The sequence below is a fragment of the Python bivittatus genome, unplaced genomic scaffold (assembly GCF_059951505.1).
Source record: "Python bivittatus isolate LINGU-HERP-01145 unplaced genomic scaffold, Pbiv_v1 ctg000700_np1212, whole genome shotgun sequence".
Taxonomy (NCBI): Eukaryota; Metazoa; Chordata; class Lepidosauria; order Squamata; family Pythonidae; genus Python; species Python bivittatus.
Genome location: NW_028277098.1, coordinates 64,829,403 through 64,849,845, shown reverse-complemented (window position 1 = coordinate 64,849,845; position 20,443 = coordinate 64,829,403). Strand labels below are relative to the sequence as shown.

Sequence of the window (20,443 nt, the reverse complement as noted above, 5' to 3'; positions counted from 1 at the left end):
TTTAACAATCCATTGGACTGAAACTCATTTTGCATTCAGTTTAACTAAGAATTCGGTTACATTCAGAATTCAATAGCCAAGATTCAGTCCTTGTCTTTAGGACCCATACATATATGCATGTCGAGTTAGTGTTGCTTACATTCTTCATCAAGAGGTGAAGGTTTAGAGATAGAGACCTGCTTTGCTAAACCACTGAATCCCAAGCTATGTCAGCTTTTTGATTCTTTGATATTTACTGTCAGCAGAGGCTTGCTCTGAACATGTTTATGATCCTGATAAACTGTCCCCCTGAAAAAGGAACCAGATTGCACCTAGCAATACCAAAATGATTGTAATGGAAATTTATATCCTTTGCAGTCTGCTGGTGTCTTTTGCTTGCAGAGCCAATACCATGTAAATAATCCAGAACACTGACTCTAACAGATTGACTATATTCCACTCCTGTCGGAAATGAGAAAATGCACAAGGTTCCAGTCATGAAACTGTACTCTTGGGTTCACTGACTCTGTTAAGCATTTTAGTGGCTATCACTCATGACTCGATAATATTGAATAATCTCTTTAGTACTGTCTGTAGGGCAAGCAATGAGGGTATCCAAATTGCACTATATACTTCTGTGTTGAATTTAACACGTTAGATATGAATTTTCAGAAGCCAGAGCAAAGAACTACATTCCCAAATCTAAATTAGCACAAAGTGACTGAGAGAGAGAGGGAGGGAGGGAGGGAGGGAGGGAGAGACTTTTGAAAGTGCCAAATATGAAACAAGTCATATTGTGTTCCCTCTTCACAAAAACACCCACAAGGAGTATAATAGATAGAGGATAACCCAATGGAATAATTGAGTTGCCAGCCCATTTTCCCTGTGTTTTTTTAGCTTGTTTAGTCAAAATTTGTATATATCTAATTGTCAGATGTTGTTCATTCCTGACAGAGAGTTACCCATTTTTCTAGTGAAAGAAAGGCAATGATAGAGCCCCTTCTCCTTCCAATTATTGAATAGACAAAGACTGTGATGCTTGCTTTTCAGAACTGGAGAAGACAGCTACTTTACTTGACTAGTTTTATAACCACCACCACCACCCCCCAGCCAATTTTAATGCATAGTTTGACAGGACCAAACTTAGATATTTTATTGTTTCAAATGGGTCTCCACCTTTATCTCTTGACCATTTTGCTATCTTACATATAACAAGTCAGCCCTTTTATTCCATCCCTGCATACATCCTATGAAAGTAAGGTCACGCAGGCCCATTTTCTTATGGTTATTCCACAGCTAAGCAATTCCAGTCAACTGATCAAAAAATAATTCTAAGAGTTTTTAGTAATGCTCCAAAATGTTTCCCTCTATATGTCTGGAATGGCTTCTGATTTGACCAGAGTATATTTTCAACGAAGGCTAAGATTTTTTGCCAGTCAGACAAAGAAATCATAGAATGTTTTACATTATATGAATCATATTCAAAAATCATGGGAGAAACCCTGTAGAGTTATTAAAATCATAAATGTAATAATAATAGATATAGGTTTTCCACCTGATTTTTAAACTTTTAATCAGTTTTCATCCTAATGACCTTCCTTTAAGAAATTTGAGTTCACTAGAAATCCATTGCCAAGTATGGTTAGCTAAAAGCTAGCTTGATTAATATCCTTTCTATAACTCTGCAAAGGTAAAGATAAGATTTCGTTCAGCTAATGTCAAAATACACTCAAAGATTTTGATGGATGTGAATTGCATAGTATATTTTATCTTCAAATCCACAATTCATAGGCCTGTTCTGTTATTACTTATCTATAATGAGCACAGGGAAAATTTTCTTTTTTCTTTTTTTTTTAAAAAAGAAAATTTGAAATGATACATTATATGTGATTTAATTCATTCATACAGTGCATGATGCTATGTTGTACTTGTGCATTTTTTTTGAGTGTGTGTGCATATTTTGTCACAAAGAGTCATGTGACATTTGGAAGCCTGTATAAATTGTGAAATCAGAAGAGCACTTTTTCCAGTCTTCATGTAAACATGAGATTTTATTTGCAAAGAGGAATATTGATAAAACTGAAAAATAACAGCAAAAAAGCTGACATGGAACCTTTTTACAGGCCTGTAGGTATTAGTTGCCATCCTTCTTCTTAGTATACAATTATATCAGGCCTTGAAACAATTAAAGTGCACTTGTAAAGAAAGGTTTAATAGCATGTATGTCACAAAAGAAAGTAGTACTACTTTAAGCAAATTGAGAGTATTGGTGATTTAACTTTTTTCTTCTTGCTCTAGGGAAATCACAGTTTATGTATTATTGTGGATTGTAAACATTCAGAAGCAGGTGGTAAAACATTCCATAGCTTGGAGGCTGCCACCAAGAAGGTGTGCTTCTGGACTCCAATGTGTGTAATTCCACTCCAGTGTGGACTCAGAGAAGCCACAGGACAGGTTAATTCTGGTCAGGAGAGAAGATCCACTAAGTGCATGCATGCCAAGCCACACAGGCTTTACGTGTTAAAACCAGCACTTAAACCAATGGAGAAACCTCCACTTAGGTATCATACTGCTGAACACTTTTTTCTATCAGCAGTTAGGTTGTTATAGTTAGAACCAATTGCATCTTCAAGCCCAACAATGCCAATTGCATCTTACAACCTAAAAATAGAAGGAGGTGGAAAAGAAAAGTATATTCCAATTCTGAAAGCAGAAATTTTACTATTTTGATGGGAACGTGAACTTTCAGTGAGACAAAGGCAGGAAAGGAAAATAAAATGCAATGATGCTAATATATTTGTTTAAAATTTGCATTTTGAAGTCATCTAATCTGAATAACAGAATGCTCCTGCTGCTTTGAAATAGCAATACTGACTTCATTTGCAGTGTGGTGCTATGGCCCTCTTTCTTTGTGAAATATATTTGATAATATTTGGGATATCTGGTGACCACAATGTATATCCTCCTTTCATGATGGTTAAATAGTTTAGTTTAGTGCTTAGTGTTTGGTTTGTTAGTCTAAGTCAAATGGTTTACAAAATATTAAACCATAAAAGCAATCATTAAGATACATCTATGATGGCTAAAAGCTGCAATAAAAGAAAAAAGAAATGGGAACTTGTGTTTTTCACAACATGAAGAATAGCTTTTTTCTTTTTTGCAATTCTTTCTGATTTAGAACCATTTCTCAGTATGAGGTGTTATATAATACTAAATCACACATTAAGAAAAGGAAAAAGTAAATTGTCTCAGTAAATTGACTCTGATGATTTCATGGACACAGCCATGTCATTTTCTTGGCAACAGCAAAGCTGTTGCTTTCTTCTGGGATGCTTAAGGACTTCCCCATTTATCTACAGACCTGGTGTTCTTTACAGGTCTCCCATCTACAGTAAGTACTAACAAGGCTTAACCTTGCTTAGGTTTTGAACCCAAAGGGGGTCCAGTGCTTTTGATACTTAATTGGTATCAAATATTTGATTTCAAAATCTTCTGTGGAACCGTCATTCATCACAGCAGGGTTCTGTAATTCTGTAAATGTTGGTCTTTTTATTCTTCCTATCTGTACCTGTTCACACAAGGAAACTTCTGTTCAGAGTAAAATGGTCTTCTTAACATAAATATTATCTCTGAGTCAAAATCTATGTTTTTAAAAAGAATTTTAAAAGTGTTTCCCACTTTTTAAAAGAAAAATAGGACATCAAGACTTCAAATCAATGTAAGGTGCAGCATTCTTGATGTAAAGAGATTTGGTAGTGAGGCGCCATGTGCAAGTTCTAATTATTCTCAATTGAATATTGCATTTCTGTGAAGCTATTTTATGTATGATTGGCAGACTTTGATTTTTATTATAAAATGTTAATTTCTAGACTTATTCAAATAGTTGGAAAGGATTTCATGATAACAACTAAAATTTCCAGATTTGCAAAATCCAGGTAAGGTACAAGCAATTTTTAACATAATTACCACTAAAATAAACTATAAGTTTTTTTCATTTGTTTGTTTTTTACATTTTGACCCATGATAACAACACTCACACAAATCCAACTGAATTTAACAGAGAGTGAGGCAGCATTATTCTGCTCCTGGTGAGGAATAACCACAACTTTAAAGTCTTAATCTTCAGCTTTTACACTGATTAAAACAATTACTATCTCATAATTGTCTGCAATTATGAAACATTAATAGATTTTTTAAAAACTTGGGCAAGTGCTTTAAGGAATCACAAGTACTATTATGTGTCAAATTACAGAGGCAAAATTATCTCTTTGTTGGCCTGGGTTTCTCTACTTTCCTCACACTGATCAAGGCAATCTTAAAATAGCCCCACTGTTTAGGTTTTGTCTGCCTTGCAGTCTGTGAAGGAACTTGTTTTGGCCACAGTGTTTGGTGACTGCCAGTTTTAAGGTTGCTTACATTCAGTGAATTCACATGTGATATGCAATAGCAGGTTTTGTGGCAGGGCAGTTCCTCCTGAGACAGAAATTCTTATGTATGTCTTGATTAGTATGCCCAGCTTCACTTTGGAAAATAATGAGATCTCATCCAGCTGTACTGGAATCCATTTTAAACCAAACTTCTGTATTAGGTGATGAACAGAAAACCATCTATTCCCCCATGTCTTCCTTTTCACAGCTTCTTGGAATGACTCCTCTATAGCTAATGCTAATTACCTGGTCCAGTGAAAACTTCCCAGAATCAAGTAGAGAAATCTTCTCCCTTTCATAAACCTTGGCAATTTATGCAAAGTTGTTCATTCCAATAAAGTTTCGCTTGAACTGAACTATGCGTGCAGTCTGTCTTTTTAGCTGCAGTTTTAAGGGAAAAGTCTGCCTATCATCTTTTTCATTTAAGTAACCTTCAAGAGTCTATGCCCCCACCTCTTCCATGCAGAGTTTACCTGCCCCCTCCCTGACTTGGAGTAAATAGTTCTATCATTTATACAGGCAGAATCCTAACCTTGTCTTTCCTTTGACTGCTTTGTCCTTCTGGGTGTGATGTGAGGAAAATCTTTACAGAATGGCATTAATCTTTCCCAACCTTCCATAGAGTGAGGCATGACTGCAGCTCTGTCCATAATATTTTGCATAAAAGTCTGAACTACATCAGACCTGTGTAAAAATGTCACATGAACCATGATAAATAAGTTTCAGGAGCAGTATTGTCCATCTTCTTTCTTTTGAGGATTATTCCCACAGTGGAACTCTAGGAAATCACCTAGTGTTCTTAAAGCAATCTCTAGGAAGAAATTGGGAATAGCAAGCCTCCATTTTATGTCACAGCCTCAGTGTGCTACTGTGGGAAAGCAAAAAAAAGTTAATTGTGGAACATGAAGACATGTTTAATATTACAGGAAAAAAATTCTCTTCTTCCCATTTCTCATCCCTTAACAGTACCCAAATTATTAAAAGTCAATCAATCAATCTCACTCAGTAAAAGCATTAAGAGTACCAGTAATAATAACCTATATATTTTAATCTTAGACAAATAAATCCATTATGCATTTTGACTTATAACTTTCTGTTATAAGTAGAATATACAATATTTATCCCCATAGGCATAACAAATACCAGTAATAGTAACATATATATCTTAAAGTAAATCAAGTAGGTTCCTTTTACATACTAACTTATAACTTTTTCTAACAAATAGAACAGAGAAAGTTTATCCCCATATGAAAAAAATAAATAAATCTTTATCTTACAGTCCTGGTCAAAAAAATGATTGCAATAATAACAGCCTGAAAGCACAACTTATACAATTTAATCCTGATCAAATAAGTCCACTTTGAATTCCTTTTCTTCTTTTTTAGAGGCTTGATCCTCAGTTGCTTCTACAAATAAAGTCCCACATGATGATCTCTTATTACTTTCTCCCTGTCTGTTTTCAGGAACAACTTCAGAAATGTAATACTTCCCTTCTGTGGATCCACAGTAAGATAATTCTCGGAGTCACTCTTCTGATTTTTAATCTGGATGTTCCCTTTAATTGTTAAAACATCAACTAGCATAATTTGTAGGTCAAATGCAGCTTCTTTCATTTTCTTGTAGTCAAACATTTTTAAGCTCCTTTTCAAATCTACAACATCTTTTTCCATCTCTTCCATGTAAGTCAAATATTGCTTGGTTGATTGATCGATTGATTATATGCCATCAAGTCAAGTGCCAATTCTTAAAGACCACATGGATTTTTTCACGATGATCTGTCCCAGTCTGGTCCCTTCAGGTCTTCCAACAGTGCACCCATCACTACTGTAGTTGAGTCCATCTACCTTGTTGCTGGTTGTCCTCTTTTTCTTTTTTCTTCCACATTTTCCAGCATTATAGACTTCTTCAGAGAGCTAGGTCTCCACATAATGTGTCCCAAGTATGATAATTCAAGCGTGGTCATTTATATTTTGAATGAAACTTCTTGATTAATTTGTTTGATGAAGCATTTGTTTGTTTTCTTAGCTATCTATGGTATTCTCAGCCTTCTAAAAAAACAAGAGCTCAAAAGTATCAATATTCTTTCTATCTGGCTTCTTCAAAATGCAACTTTTGTTTCCATAGAGTGTCATAGGGAATACCATTGCTTGCATATTCTGATCTTTGTAGTTATAGACACATCACAGCATCTGAATATTTTTTTCCAAAGTCTTCATTGCTATCCTAGCAAGTGCTGTTCTGTGGTATATTTCTTGATTGCTGGTTCCCTTACCTTTAATAATCAATCCTAAAAGACAGAAACTATCTACCCTTCAATATCTTCATTGTCACTTCTAAGGCTGGTTGCTGTACCTGTTGTCAAATACTAAAATAAATTAAATTGTCAAATACTGCATAAGTCAAATACTACAAACCACTTTGAGCCAGAACTCATTTAAATCTCATTATATAAAAGCCAGTGATGGGAGTGAAATTCATTTGATTCACAACTGATAGAAGTTAACTTAAACCATACTTCTTGAACTAATATGCAGGTATACAGTACAGTATATATTACTGAACTAATATAACAGTAAGTGTAATAATTATATTATTTTGTAATTTAGTTCTCAAATCAAAAAAATCCATACACAGTCCATAAAAATTTGTCCATCTTTAATGTATTATGGGAAATCTCTGATATATATGTGTGTGTGTGTGTGTCTGCACACACACACATGAAATTTGACACACCTAGCAATGTGCATTCCCATGTGCCTTCCCATGTAGCATTAAGAAAAAACTGATGAACAAAGGAATTCATAATAGAAAAAAATGCAATAATAGAAAGTGAAGCAGACATGCTCATACATCCATAGTGAAACAATTTTACAGATTTATTGCACATGTAGAGATGTACATTTAGATTGCCACTGATTCAGACTCTATTTACTCAATAGAAGGGAGTTTGATTAATTTAATGGAATTTGCTTCAAAATGTGTATCTTTAAGACTCTGCAGAATGAACCTGCCTCTAGCATACAAATCTTCAATTGCTGTTTTCTCTTTAACTCTTCAACTACTATTTAATCACTGAGTTGTACTCTAAGCTCAGGTCTAGGTGCAACATTCTTGATTGTGTATTCTTGAGGCTCACTAATTTCTGTGGAAACAAAATAATATCTCCAACATGAATAGCGGCAAGTGTCCAAAATTTAGACTGCATCTTGTTTACACAGCACCAATGTAAAAACATGGTAATTGAATTTGGATGTTGCCACTGTTGCTGCTGGGAAGAGAGCTAAAAATAGCTCCTCACAATTTCTCCTCTATACATGCCTCCCAAAATTTTAATTTTGGTTGTAATAGCCACTGTTTCTATCAACGCTTTTTATTGTAAACTGCCTAAAGAACTTCGGCCAATGGGCAGTTTAAAAAGTTGAATAAATAAATACTGCATATTTTGTATCTTTATCCTGCTCTGAAGAATCACCAAACATCTCTACTAAAAATACCTTTAATTGCACACCATCAGCACAGAGACCATTAAATCATTCTTGATGTAACATAGACCCCTTAGCTCTAAGATTCTACAACAACATGCACAGTTTTTAAAGATCAAATTTTGCATATGAAGACCAGATTTTTTAAAAAATGCACAAAATAAAAATGTATATGTTTATAGAGTTGGTGCTAGTTTTAGCCACATTTGCAATAAATTCATTCTGTCCTCAAAGAGTCTTGACTTAAATAATCTTAACTTGTTCCTTTGAGGTTTACTTCAGATATGATTAAATTTGGCTCCAATCTTTCAGCAAATACAAAGAATACAACTTAAATTTTAATCATATGGAAATGAACAAAAAATGGCCAACCAAAGTTTCTTCTTCCACATAGTAATTAAAGGTAAGAAAGCCTTTTCCTCTGGTTATCCTGGATAGATAAATAACACTGTCTGTCCTTTAAGCTACATCTTATGTTACAATAGAAAGGCCACTGGCAGATGAAGGATGATTGGCCCTGATAACAAGAAGAAGCAGACTTAGCTCAATGATAGAACACAAACTTTCATATAAAAGGTCCAAGTCTACAATCAGCATCTCCAAATATAAACAGATCAAATAGATGTTATGGAACTCACTGGTAAGCTGATTATTGCCACAGATATTACACAGATATTCACAGGCTGGGTGAAGCAAGGATCTGACTCACTTAAAGCGGGAGAAGACAATCTGCTGCCTTGCAAATATTTAGCACTCCAGTATCCGCCAGATCCAGTTAGCATGTTGAATAATGAGGGATTGTGGGAGTTGTCTGCTGCCACTTTAAGGTAATAGTGGTAGAATATAAAGAGGTGCTGGATTCAACCTTCACCAATGTAGGAGAAGCAAATGTAAGTAACAAATTGCAGATGTGCAAGGATTGTCAGGAGACAATGCTTACAGATTGCCTATTGTTTTGATAGTTTATAACTTTGTGGAAGGAAGTCTTATAAACTATGAAAACCTCTGAGATTCATTCAGGAGTATGATATCAATCAAGCTGTTTCAGTGTCAGAGATGGAAGGCAATGTTACCTTTTATGATAGCAGGGTAATAAAGAGCAGTATTTTAATTTTCTCTGTGGAAAGAATTGCAAACACTTAAACTGAGAAAAGAAAGTAAAAGGGTCAACTGAGAGAAGCTGCTAGAAATTAAATTCATAATCCCAGCCTCTAAAATCCCACTCTTCTTATCTGACTACTTTTACTCCCACATCTACATTGCTCTATCCAAGGCTACAAGTAGTCCTTGACTTACAACCGCAATTAGGAGTGGAATTTCTGTTGCTAAGTGATGCGATCATAAAGTGAGATATCACGTGACCGCATCACTTAGTGACCTCAATCCCAGTAGTCCTGGTTGCTGTTGTTAACTGAGAATCACGGGTCATTAAGCAAGTACCCACCCCAATCTAAGCTATTCCAGGTTGGTCCCTCCCAGACATGAGCCTCAGTAACATAAGGGATGTCTTTAACTCCCCCCACCTTTCTATCTCACCCCCACCTCTGCCCTTCTGGCTGCCCTGCACTCTGCCTTGTGGGGTGGCAAGCAGCCGCAGAACTGTGCAGCTCCAGGCTGTTTGCCACACCCTGGGAAGCCACAGCTGCCCCAGCCCAATACCAGCCACACTTACCCTTGCCACCCTGAACTCTGAGACCCCTGTCGCCCTGCGCTCCACCATCCCATTGACCTTTACTGTATTCTTGTTCCTGCTGCTGACAAGCATGACTGGCCTGGCTGTTGGGCTGGGCTGAGCTGGGCTGGGCTGGGCTTTGGCTGCAAAAAAAAAAAAAAAAAAAGCTAAAAGCAGCCCCTGAGTTGCAGTGCACCAAAACATCCCTTTGCGCTGCTCTCCTGGGTGGGGCTGGACTGGGCTTTTGCTTTGTGCTGTGAAGAAAAAAGGCAAAAGGTCATAAGTTGAGGACTGCCTGTAGATTTCATGGTTACTGTAAAACACTGATGTAGATATTATGTACTATTTATCCTGAATCTTTTTTTTTTTTTTTATGACTTAATGTCTTAGCACATGATAGCACCAGGGGTTTTCAGGGAGATAAGATAGACTAGGAAGATTTTTGTTTTTGTTTTATTTAAAAAAAAACACACACACAACCCTTTCAGGACAATGGCAATAGCAAATCGCTTCCATACTAAAGCTGCCAGAAGCCAAGGTTGACTAGAATATATATTTACCTTTTTATTAGAACTGTCACTCAGAAATAAAGCTTTCATGTTTTAATCATATGACATTCCATATATTAAATGATTTGTTAGTGGATTGAATTTACATACGTATAGTAATAGTTATGATAAAAAATATTTAGCTCACTTATTTTACCTTAAAAATAAATGTCTAGAATTACATTTTATTTTATGCCTTCTGTTGCTTGGTATGCTGCTACAGGTACTCAGAATTAAATTCAGAACATAGAGTTATTATTTGTCTTCTTTGTCTCAGAGTCATAGAGATCTCCAGGTTAATACAACCTTCAGTGGCTTGCAGCATGATGAAACCATGACATTTGGTATAAGTCACAATGTCATTGCATGAATGACACAAATGATCTAATCTGTGTCAGTTGCATCATGGTGCAAATGACATGTAATACATGATTTGAAATATTTACGTGAGGACATCATGGCAAGTGTGATGAGACTTGCCATGTTGATGGATGGATGTCTATGGATGTCCCTGTGGATGTCTATGACTTAGAGATTGTTTGACTTTTTCCTCTGTCAACAGCGCTAAAAGGAAACTCAACTTTCTTTGCTCTTCAGGCAGGTCTACTGGACACTCAGGATAAGGAAATGAAGAATGTTTGTTATTTAAGTATTGCTTATTTAGGTACTATGAGATTTGTGCCATCTCCTTTGAGTTTTAACTGGGTTTAGATAAGGTTTATTTCCAAAGTTTATCATGGTGGCACAGACCAGCTTTCAGTTCTCAGGCTTTGAATTATTTCTTTATTGGTTGAAAGGAAAGACCAGCCAAAATGATTCTGTGTGGTCAAAGTTTAATTTGTAGTTTAAAAATTGAGTTCCAAAGAGTGGTCATCGAAATAAATGTCATTTTAAGTTGTCAAAACCACAGTTGCAAAGCATTTAAACCTACATTTTAGCTGTTAAAACAACACATATTCTGTAAGCTTATTGTAACCTAGCTGTTTTTTTTTTTAATTGCAAATCAATTTGGGGAACAAAAAGCAATCATTGCTATGTCCATCTTTTTCTTATTTTTGTTTTACTTTCTTTTTCCTTCTTTTGCTGCTATGAAGCAATTGCCCATCAAATGATTCTGGATCAGAGCAGCAGAGGCATGAAACTCTTTAGAAATGCCTTAAGATATGTAAATTCCATGAGAATAATCTGATTTTCTGGCTGTTGAGTCTGGATAGTGTTAGAGTTTTAGTGGGAGGAAGGAATAAATGTTAGATGCCCAGATGATTTACAAGGAATTAGGACTGGATTAAGGCTTAAGAAAAGTAAAGAACTGTCATTAATCTTGGAGCAGAAGAGCCATAAATGTTTCTGGTGTCCTGAAAAGAACTGAAAGAAACAGCCACCCAGAAATACAGACAGCTGGAAGGCTAAGGGATTAAGAGGGAAGAAATGAAAAGGATAGAACCCAGTCTTTCAAAATTTGAACTTCATCTGTTTTTCTGTATGGCTTTTAGACATGATCTTGAATAAATTTGTTGCACTGAAACAGCAATACTTGTTTTTGTTAGCTTAAGCATGTATTTTATATTGAGTATTTATTATGGCTATGCAAATAATTTGAAATAAGTCTTTTGAAGCACACAGGAGAACATACAAAGCACATTGCTTGAAGAATTTGCATCAGTGCTTCAAAATTGAAGCACATTGCTTCAAAAATGAATTGGAAGAAGTCCTTTGGAACTTGCAGAAGGAAGACCAGAGCACCGCTCTGCTATTTTTTAAAGCAGCCTGTCATTTAAAGGGATCCACACAAGCCTGAAAATTAGATGCTGCAGCTTTAACAGTGAACTTCTTGAAGAACTGGAATATTTTTTCAGACTTGAGAAGACAAAAAAAAATGATAGACTGCTTTAATAAACAGCAGAAAAGTGCTGTGCTCACACTTCTGTACAATCCAAAGGACTTCTTCCAAATCATTTTCAAAGCTGCACATCCCTAATATTTATACTCTTCCCTTTGAGAGATCTCATCCAATAATGTTTATGCTGAATGAGTAGGTAATACATAACCCTGGAAATAGATGGCATTTTGAAAAGGCTGTTTTAATCAGGCATTGGCTATGTATTTAAAATGCAAAAGCTGAATATTTAATGGAATTGAAAACATACTTTTAAAAATTGAAATATGTTCCAGTCATGCCAACTTTTATGTAGTCATGATATTAAGCCACTTTTTGATCCAGTACAAAGAGCTCAAAGCTAATAAATACACATGTTGTATAGATGTACAAAAAAATCATTTAAAATTGGGTGAAAACCTATCCAAATGTTTCACTGAAATAGCCAATGCTTTCACTGATTAAAATTAGGATTTGAAGATTTTGAGCATATCTAGTTTGAGAAAATGTAAAAAGCTTAAAAGGGAGTAGCTCTTGGATTAACAGTTGTAAATCAACCCAGAGGAAAGAGATGACGCCATGATGTGAGAAGGAACACCTAACGGAGTCTCAATGTGTTAAGGGTTTCTAAGGAGATTGTCAAGGTGTAAAGCACTTTCTATCATGGTAGTTGGAAAGTAGCTCCAGGTTAAATTAGAAAAGGATTCTAACTCCTAATACATTGCCTCCCTCCCAAAGCTTTTCCTGCCCCAGCTGTGCTCCTGCAGATATGAAGGAAATTTCAAGGAAAACAGGAGTAGTTAAGTATGCAAAAGGAATTATATATGGACTGAGTTCAGGTACTGAAAAAAAAAATTCAGAGAGATCTGCCCAAGAGTAACTCATTCATCAATCCCTTGTCTTCCTTCAGGGACCCCTGTTGTGGAAGGCTAAATTCACCTGTTCCTGCTCTACAATAGGCCCTTTACACAATCTAGTCCTGCAATATAGGGGATTAGAAGAAACTCAAAGCAACTCCTGAGAGATGCTTATTTAAACAGTATGGTATAATGGTTAATGTTTTAGATTAGGACTGGGGGAATTCTGTTCTAGTCCACCCTCAGCCATGGCCATTCACTGGATGACTTTGGGCCGCTCTTCCTTGGCACAGCCTACTTTGCAGGCTTGCTGCTGTGCAGATAAAAAGAAGCAAGATCCCCATGCATGTTATCTTCGTTCTTGAAGGAAAGGTGAGATATACAGATAGATAGATAGATAGATAGATAGATAGATAGATAGATAGATAGATAGATAGATAGATAGATAGATAGATAGATAGATAGAAGCTGGGAGCAGCTGCCTGATTGTATTTGACTTTTTTCCCATAAACTGCTGTAGGTGGATAAGAAAAAAATTGTTTGTTTTTTATTTGTTTTTGTGATGCTTCCTAAGTGTGGCATAGTGTTCTTGTGGAAAAGTTGTCTGCTTTTCTGCAAACCATTTCCTTTGTTTCCAGTTGTATACTATTGTATTAACCTGAGAAGCTGATACCAGGATAAGTGCTGGCTTGTGCCTTTGGACACTGTCTTACTTAACTTTGCAAAATGGGTCAAAATAACTTACACAGAATGCTATCATTAAGACTAAAGAGTAGCTTCATCTTACCTGCCCTTCATATACTGTATGCATAGCATCTATAATATGTTGGGCACAGAACAGCCAAAGATATTGCACAATCCCACCTGCTCTTCAGAAGGGGTCCAATTTAAGGACTTCTACAATTCTCCAAGAAGTATCTCATTCCATTAGAAAGACATTTCACAGAAAGGACTGAAACTTTGAAGAAGGGACAGTAGAGGACAGATAGGAGAAAGCCTTAGCATCTCAAATTCTTCAAGTCACAAATGAACAATTTCAAGTACATTAAAGGACACAAAAATAGGCTTAGCAACACTGTTAGGTTAGTGGTTTACAACAATACTTCTATAACAATATACAGATTAAAACTAGATTGTTTGCTTATTAAGGCTTCTACTACCCTTTCCCTTCTCACTATGATTCTTAACTACAGGTTATACATCAAGGATTTCTTTTTCTTGTAATCATTTAGTAGTAGTAATAGAGCAATCTCACTAAAATTAATTTCAGGTCATATAAGCCAAGCTACCTGTCAAGTAGGATAAGTTAATTACTTTTAATTTTTTTTTTTTTAAAGCCCAAGCGGGTGGCATAACACAGTGCTTCTTTTTCTCTTCTAGTAGTAGACAGTGTGTCATATTTTGGAGCAATAGCTATTAAAACACTTGTCCTTGTTTAATACAGTTTTAGGGCATTTCTAAACTGTTCCTTGATTTGCAAAAGCGTACCCACAGGCATTGTTAACTATTCTAAGAAATAAAGTTTTAATGCAAGCTTAGTTTATACATCTTTCAAATGATATATTTTTGTATGATCATATGTATCTGGAAAAAAGAAAATGTAATTGGTAAGCTGCTTTTGTTATGGAAGGTTGGAGCTGGACTTCTCTTTAGAATTGGGAAAACCAAGCAACATTTTCTTTCCAGAAGAAACAACTGTTAATGCCTTTACCTGAGCTGGCTTTTCAGATAAACAATTTTAAACTAGAGTGGTTGACTGTTGGTCTTTTTCTCTTTTCTTTTCTGGTCTGTTATTTAATTTTCCCCTTTAATCTTTTCCTACATGGCTTTCTGAGCTGCAAAGTTTCTAGCAAGAATTTACCTTGATGTTCATTTCCTTTGCCATTTTTATCATATCCCTGTTGTTTCATTTTCAGATCAACAGTCACTGCCCTGAGAGATTTCCACCCTCTCAAAAGAAAAACATAGTTCCTATGAAATGTCAGTGCAAAAGAAAAGGAAAAATGGCAATTGCTTTTAGTTACCTAGAAAATTTAAACTTTATTGTAAGTTTGCTGCTAACCTTGCTGCTATTATCACCTGTATAAGACTGGGGGTTGACTTGTTTACTGACTCCATTCCTCCAACAAATGAAAATGAGGAATTTTGACCCAATATCTTATATTCAAGTGAGGACTGCTGCTACTTTTTTAAATGGCCAAGCTGGGTAAATGTACGAGCATCAGTTTCATGTGTTAGACTCCAAAGGAATCATAGCCACATGGAGACTAGAAGGGGGATGGTGAGAAGAGAGGAATTCTGAAAAAAAAAAGTTGAGAGTGGTAGATGAGAAATGCCTTTCCCCCCTTTTATGGCTTACCTCTCTGCATTCCCTCTCCCCAAGGAAGACACTTCTCCTGATAGTGGTGGTATCTTTAAAAGTGACTATTTTACAGATATTAACTGATGGACAGGTTCATATGGGGAATGATAATCCATTAGTTAGTCATGTCCTAGGCCACTTAGGGAATTATAGGTCAGTACCCTTTAAACTGGAGTCTGTTGGGACTGTCAAATAGAGCAAGCATTTTAATATAGACATCATGTGATTCCTATGTCTTGCAACAGTTAGCTTAGCTGCCACATTTTGCACTAATTGCAACTTCCAGACACTTTTCAAGGGTAGACCCATGTAGAACTCACTGCAGTAGTCAAAAGACAATGCAACCAAGGTGTGAATGCCCATCACCGAATTTAGCTACCCGAAGAAGCAGCTAGTGTGCTAAGGATATTTATGCAAAGCTGTCTTCACTATAGCTTCTACCTATGAACCTAATTATTGTTAAGGATCACAGAGCAGTCTTAGAATGTCAACCTGCTTTTTAAGGACAAGTGCAACCACATTAGAAATAGAATGAATCTCAGTTCTAGTCTGATTTCCTAACTCTAAAACTTGGGATGGTTTCAACTTTAATTGGGGTCAGGAGAAACAAACTGGAATCCTGGTAAATAGCCAAATGTCAAACAATAATTCCTTAACACCCACCTTCTGTTCATGACTCAACAGGATGGATTGGAACCATGGTAAATCAGTGCTCCCCAAGGACCAATGTTATTAGACAATACAGAAGGATATTGTGGTCATTTGTATTAAAATATGTCTAGAGGTCCAAAAGAACTAGCAGGGTCACACTCCCCCATGCAGTTTCACTGTAGTTCATTCCCCAATGTGATCAAAGCAGTTTTAATCTCATACAAAAGTCTACTTGAAGTGGGATTAATAAATTTAATTCTGCCCAGAACTGTGAGTTTTCTGTTATTTTTTTTGCAGAACTTGAATATTTGAGACTGAATCTCCGGGTTAAAGGGTTGGTTTCTTCAGCAGAGATCTTTTTGCTGTGTCCTTTAGACAGGAGAAACACATTCCTTTTGCAAGAAAGCTTTGACCAATTTCTTTGATTATGATGTCTTAGCAACATTTAATGGGCCAGGAATGGGCCAGGAGGTCAAGTAACCCTCATCTCTCCACACATTCTATCTACATCTTTGAGTTCTACAACCCCCAAAGAATCCAAAATAAGAGGACATACAGTTGTCACAGTTATATTTCTTTAACTGCCCCACACTGGAGTTCAAATGAGATCAGTCCAACTGACTTTATCCACAAAGAAACATGCAAATTGCCCACAATGAGTCACCAACTTTTCCAGCTCATTTCCTCCAGCATCTTGGAGGGGATGAAACAAGGTATGGAAAAGTAAAGTCAACCTTGTTCTGTGTGGAAGAAATAAGCACTCTTTCCTCCACCCACTGCAGCAGCAGGGCAAGAATTCAAATTGAATTTTTGGTGGGTCTTACTTCTAAATGATCCAAACTGAGAGTTCTCCCATTTATCCTCCAGCTGACATTCGATGTGCCTTAGTTCCCAGAGCAGATTTGGCTCTGTGATAAGAAAGACAGCTCTTAGGAACAATAATATGAGCCTTCTAGACTGTCTTCATATTCCATGGATCAGTCAGGCTATCAACACTATTGCTGACAGACAATGTGGGAAATTCTCCCAAGACTTGCAGGAAACCCTCTGAACCATCAGGCACCTAGAACAGAGTATTTTAACTGGTTCTCCAGCCACATAAATATACCAGCTGTCATTCTTAACTTACCAGAGAGTGATCTGTCCATGAAAAAGGGGTCACAGTGGGTTCTTCCACCTACAGATTACCATTCCACCTGAACAGAATACCAATTCCAATGTGTGCTGTGCTGCATGAAGGGGAGTGGATACTAGTTGCAATGAGTTCATGGTCATCACAGAAGACATGAAATCCTGAGCCACTCCTGACTGGCAATCTCATCAAGGAAATTGACATTTTCCAGAGAAGGTGCCTAGGATAATCCAATACCATGCTCAAGACCCCCACTGGTATTCAAGAGGTAAATCTATTAGGCTTGGGCATCTGCAGGATGAGGAAGGAAGGTTAAACAATGACACATGCATGATGTTGTCATCATGCAAATGCCATGATTTACATACTTGCATCAGATATCAAAATATGACTAGACAATGGCATCATTTATAGAATGATGTCACCATGAATATATTATCATTTTGGCACATTGTGGTTTGCTGTGGCCATCGCTAATTTTGGAGAGTGGGATGGATGGTATATTAACATTGTCCTGGTCACCTAAACAGAGTAGCATACACTTCCAACTGAAGGACTGCTAGATGGAGAATTTGATCAGAAGATGGAATTTCTATAGATCACCACCACACCATCTCCTCAGCTTCTAATCCTAGCCTGCTGTATGGCAGAGTAGTCCAGTAGACAGAGCTGAGAAAAATGAATTTCCCCCCTCTTCTTACAGATAGGTCTCCATGTAACCTGTCATATTAGCCTTCAGGGTGAAATCCTGGATAATAGAAGTTTTACAACCAACTAACCCTTTTGATTTCTATGTATGAATGTAGTTCCACATAGGCAAAAACAGGGACTCCCTGGTATAGAAAAGATTAGCCTTCATGGTTTATTATGCTTGCTTTGTTCCCTAAGGAATTCACTTAATTAGGTGTCTTTCTCTTTCTGTTTAAAGGTTGCAGAATAATTTTATGTGGGGGGCATCAGGATATTGTTTATGCATTAATTTGTGCATCCCCATTTTAAAAATCAAACAGGTACAGTCACCAACACTATTTTAATCTGAAAGCTTAGATATCTTATTTATCCACAGTCTGTTAAGAAGATCCTAACTGCATGCTATCTAAGACTAAATGTAAGAATACTCAAATTTCAGATTCCATGACTTGGATCTTTCCTATTTATTTGTATTAAAAGTTCAATGTTACAGATATTCCTAAGGTGACTTCCAGAATAAAATAACACAATAATGTATGTCAAAATTAATAAATACCAAGGAGAATAATAGGAAATAAATTAGTCTTCAGAGCCTTCCTAAAGGCCTTACTGTAGCCCTCTTCTTTGTGCCCACTAACGGTTCTCAACAATGGACAAGCCAAGATTGTACTTGTTGGAAGCAGACTGATATAAGATTGGCTTTAAATTGGGTTCAGAAATGCACTAAAACTACAGTAGTTTCACTGGTGCCATATAGATGCTCCATGAACCAACCAATTCACCATGAACCAACCAATTAACTCTCAGCAGGCCTTAGATGGCTATATTCTGCACCCACCATAACTTTCCCTATGTCAGTCAGCATAGGATCGGGGGAGGGAGGCAAGTGAGAAAAGGTGACACACTTTGCCACATATGAACTTGTATGCAGTGCTATGATAGAAGTATGAAGAGTTGGACCACAATGCAATTTCATTTTGGCATCACTGTAGTTAGGAACAGATGGTTATGTCAATCAGTTCTACTATCATATATCTACTGCTAATATGGTTGTGGGTTGTTAGATTCACAGGTTGCCTGCAGTGGTTCAGGAACTCCCACTTGATGCAGTGACACGAAATGTTATTTTAAAAAGACCTTTGTCCCATTCCTTGAATTTCACAGCTGATCTTATAACCACTTACATATTTGGCCATCACTGGATGAAAATGAAAGTAAAGGTATCTTCAAACAAAGTTGGGATATATGAAACTATAGTCCCAAGCTGCCAGTCTGGGAAGTGATAACAGGTCCAGGTTTGATTAATACTGTTCAACCGGTTTCACAAGAATATGGATAGCAACATTGGAAAGTATATTCTCGAGTTAGGTAATTATTTTAAAGACAAAACTGAAATATCCCATTGCACAAGTCAAAAAGTAATCAACAATGAGATTTAAAAGCAAACCCCAGACTCCTCCTCTCTCTATTAGGACTTCCTTCTCCATTCTGCTCCCTTTCCGTGTTACTATTGCTGCTAGAGAGTTGTCAGTAAATGGGTTTCAAGTCTACTCAGCCAGTGAAGAAGGGGAAATGTTCACACGGGACACTAAGAGAAAAGAAACGTAACTCACAATATGGAGAAAGGAGCTCTGAAATTGTACAAATGATTCTATTTTATGTATTGTCGAAGGCTTTCATGGCCGGCATACGATGGCTGGTGTGGGTCTTCCGGGCTGTGTGGCCGTGTTCTTGAAGTTTTGTTTCCTAACGTTTCACCAGCACCTGTGACCGGCATCTTCAGAGTGCAGGAGCACAGGAGCACAGACAGGAGCAGTTCTCTCTGTGCCCAGGGTGATGTGACCCTTTTGTGGGTTTTGTGGGTAATACCCACAAAAGGGTCACATCACCCTGGGCACAGAGAGAACTGCTCCTGTCTGTGCTCCTGCACTCTGAAGATGCCGGTCACAGGTGCTGGCGAAACGTTAGGAAACAAAACTTCAAGAACACGGCCACACAGCCCGGAAGACCCACACCAGCCATCAATTCTATTTTATATTTTAATTAGTTTGAATTAGCAGTGGGAATAGATGCACAAAATGATCCAGTGAAGGATGAAATGGGAAAAGGGATATAGTATAGTGTACTATGAAGTTTGCAGGGAGTGAATATAGGCAATTCTAGCTGCTGAAATTCCAGTCATGCTCAATCATGAAGACAAATAAGGATGCATGAAAAGTTGTCTTATGAAGAATTGCAGGCAGGTTCATGAAGGATTACCTATGATCACAACATTTGCCTTTCTTCACTAGGAGGCATCTTTAAAAAAAAAAAAAAAGCCCATCAATTTGTGTCATCATTGGAAATTTCCTTACAAAGGCATTGTATAAGTGATGGTTTCAGAGATTTCACAGATGTGAGAACACTAGCCTTCAGCTGAGAAACAGCGAGAAGAAAATTGATGAAGTTTGGAGCTGCCTTGCAGAGCAATGTAACCATCTCATGTCTAAGGGTGAAATGAAGAGTCCATTTTGCTTTGCTTTGCTTTGCTTTGCAAAGCTTTTGGTGGATGCTACAAAGATATGCTGCTCATCTCCTCTGGATTGCTCACCAAAAGCTTTTAAGGAGTGGCCTGGAGGAGATGAAAGAGGAGAACAGTGTGTCCTCAGTACTTGTCAAAGGAGGAGGCAAAATGGCACCTCCTCCACATCACTCAGCAGGCAGCACTGAAGAGGATGTGTCACTCATCTATTCCAGTAAAGTTCATCCCAAACTCTGGTGAGTTGTG

General features: G+C 37.0%; 1 protein-coding gene across 2 annotated transcripts in view; it reads left to right on the top strand.

Moving 5' to 3' along the window:
• The window catches only part of PLXNA2 (plexin A2), a 459,753-nt gene that overhangs the window by 188,064 nt on the left and 251,246 nt on the right, over positions 1-20,443 (top strand). The window lies entirely within an intron of this gene.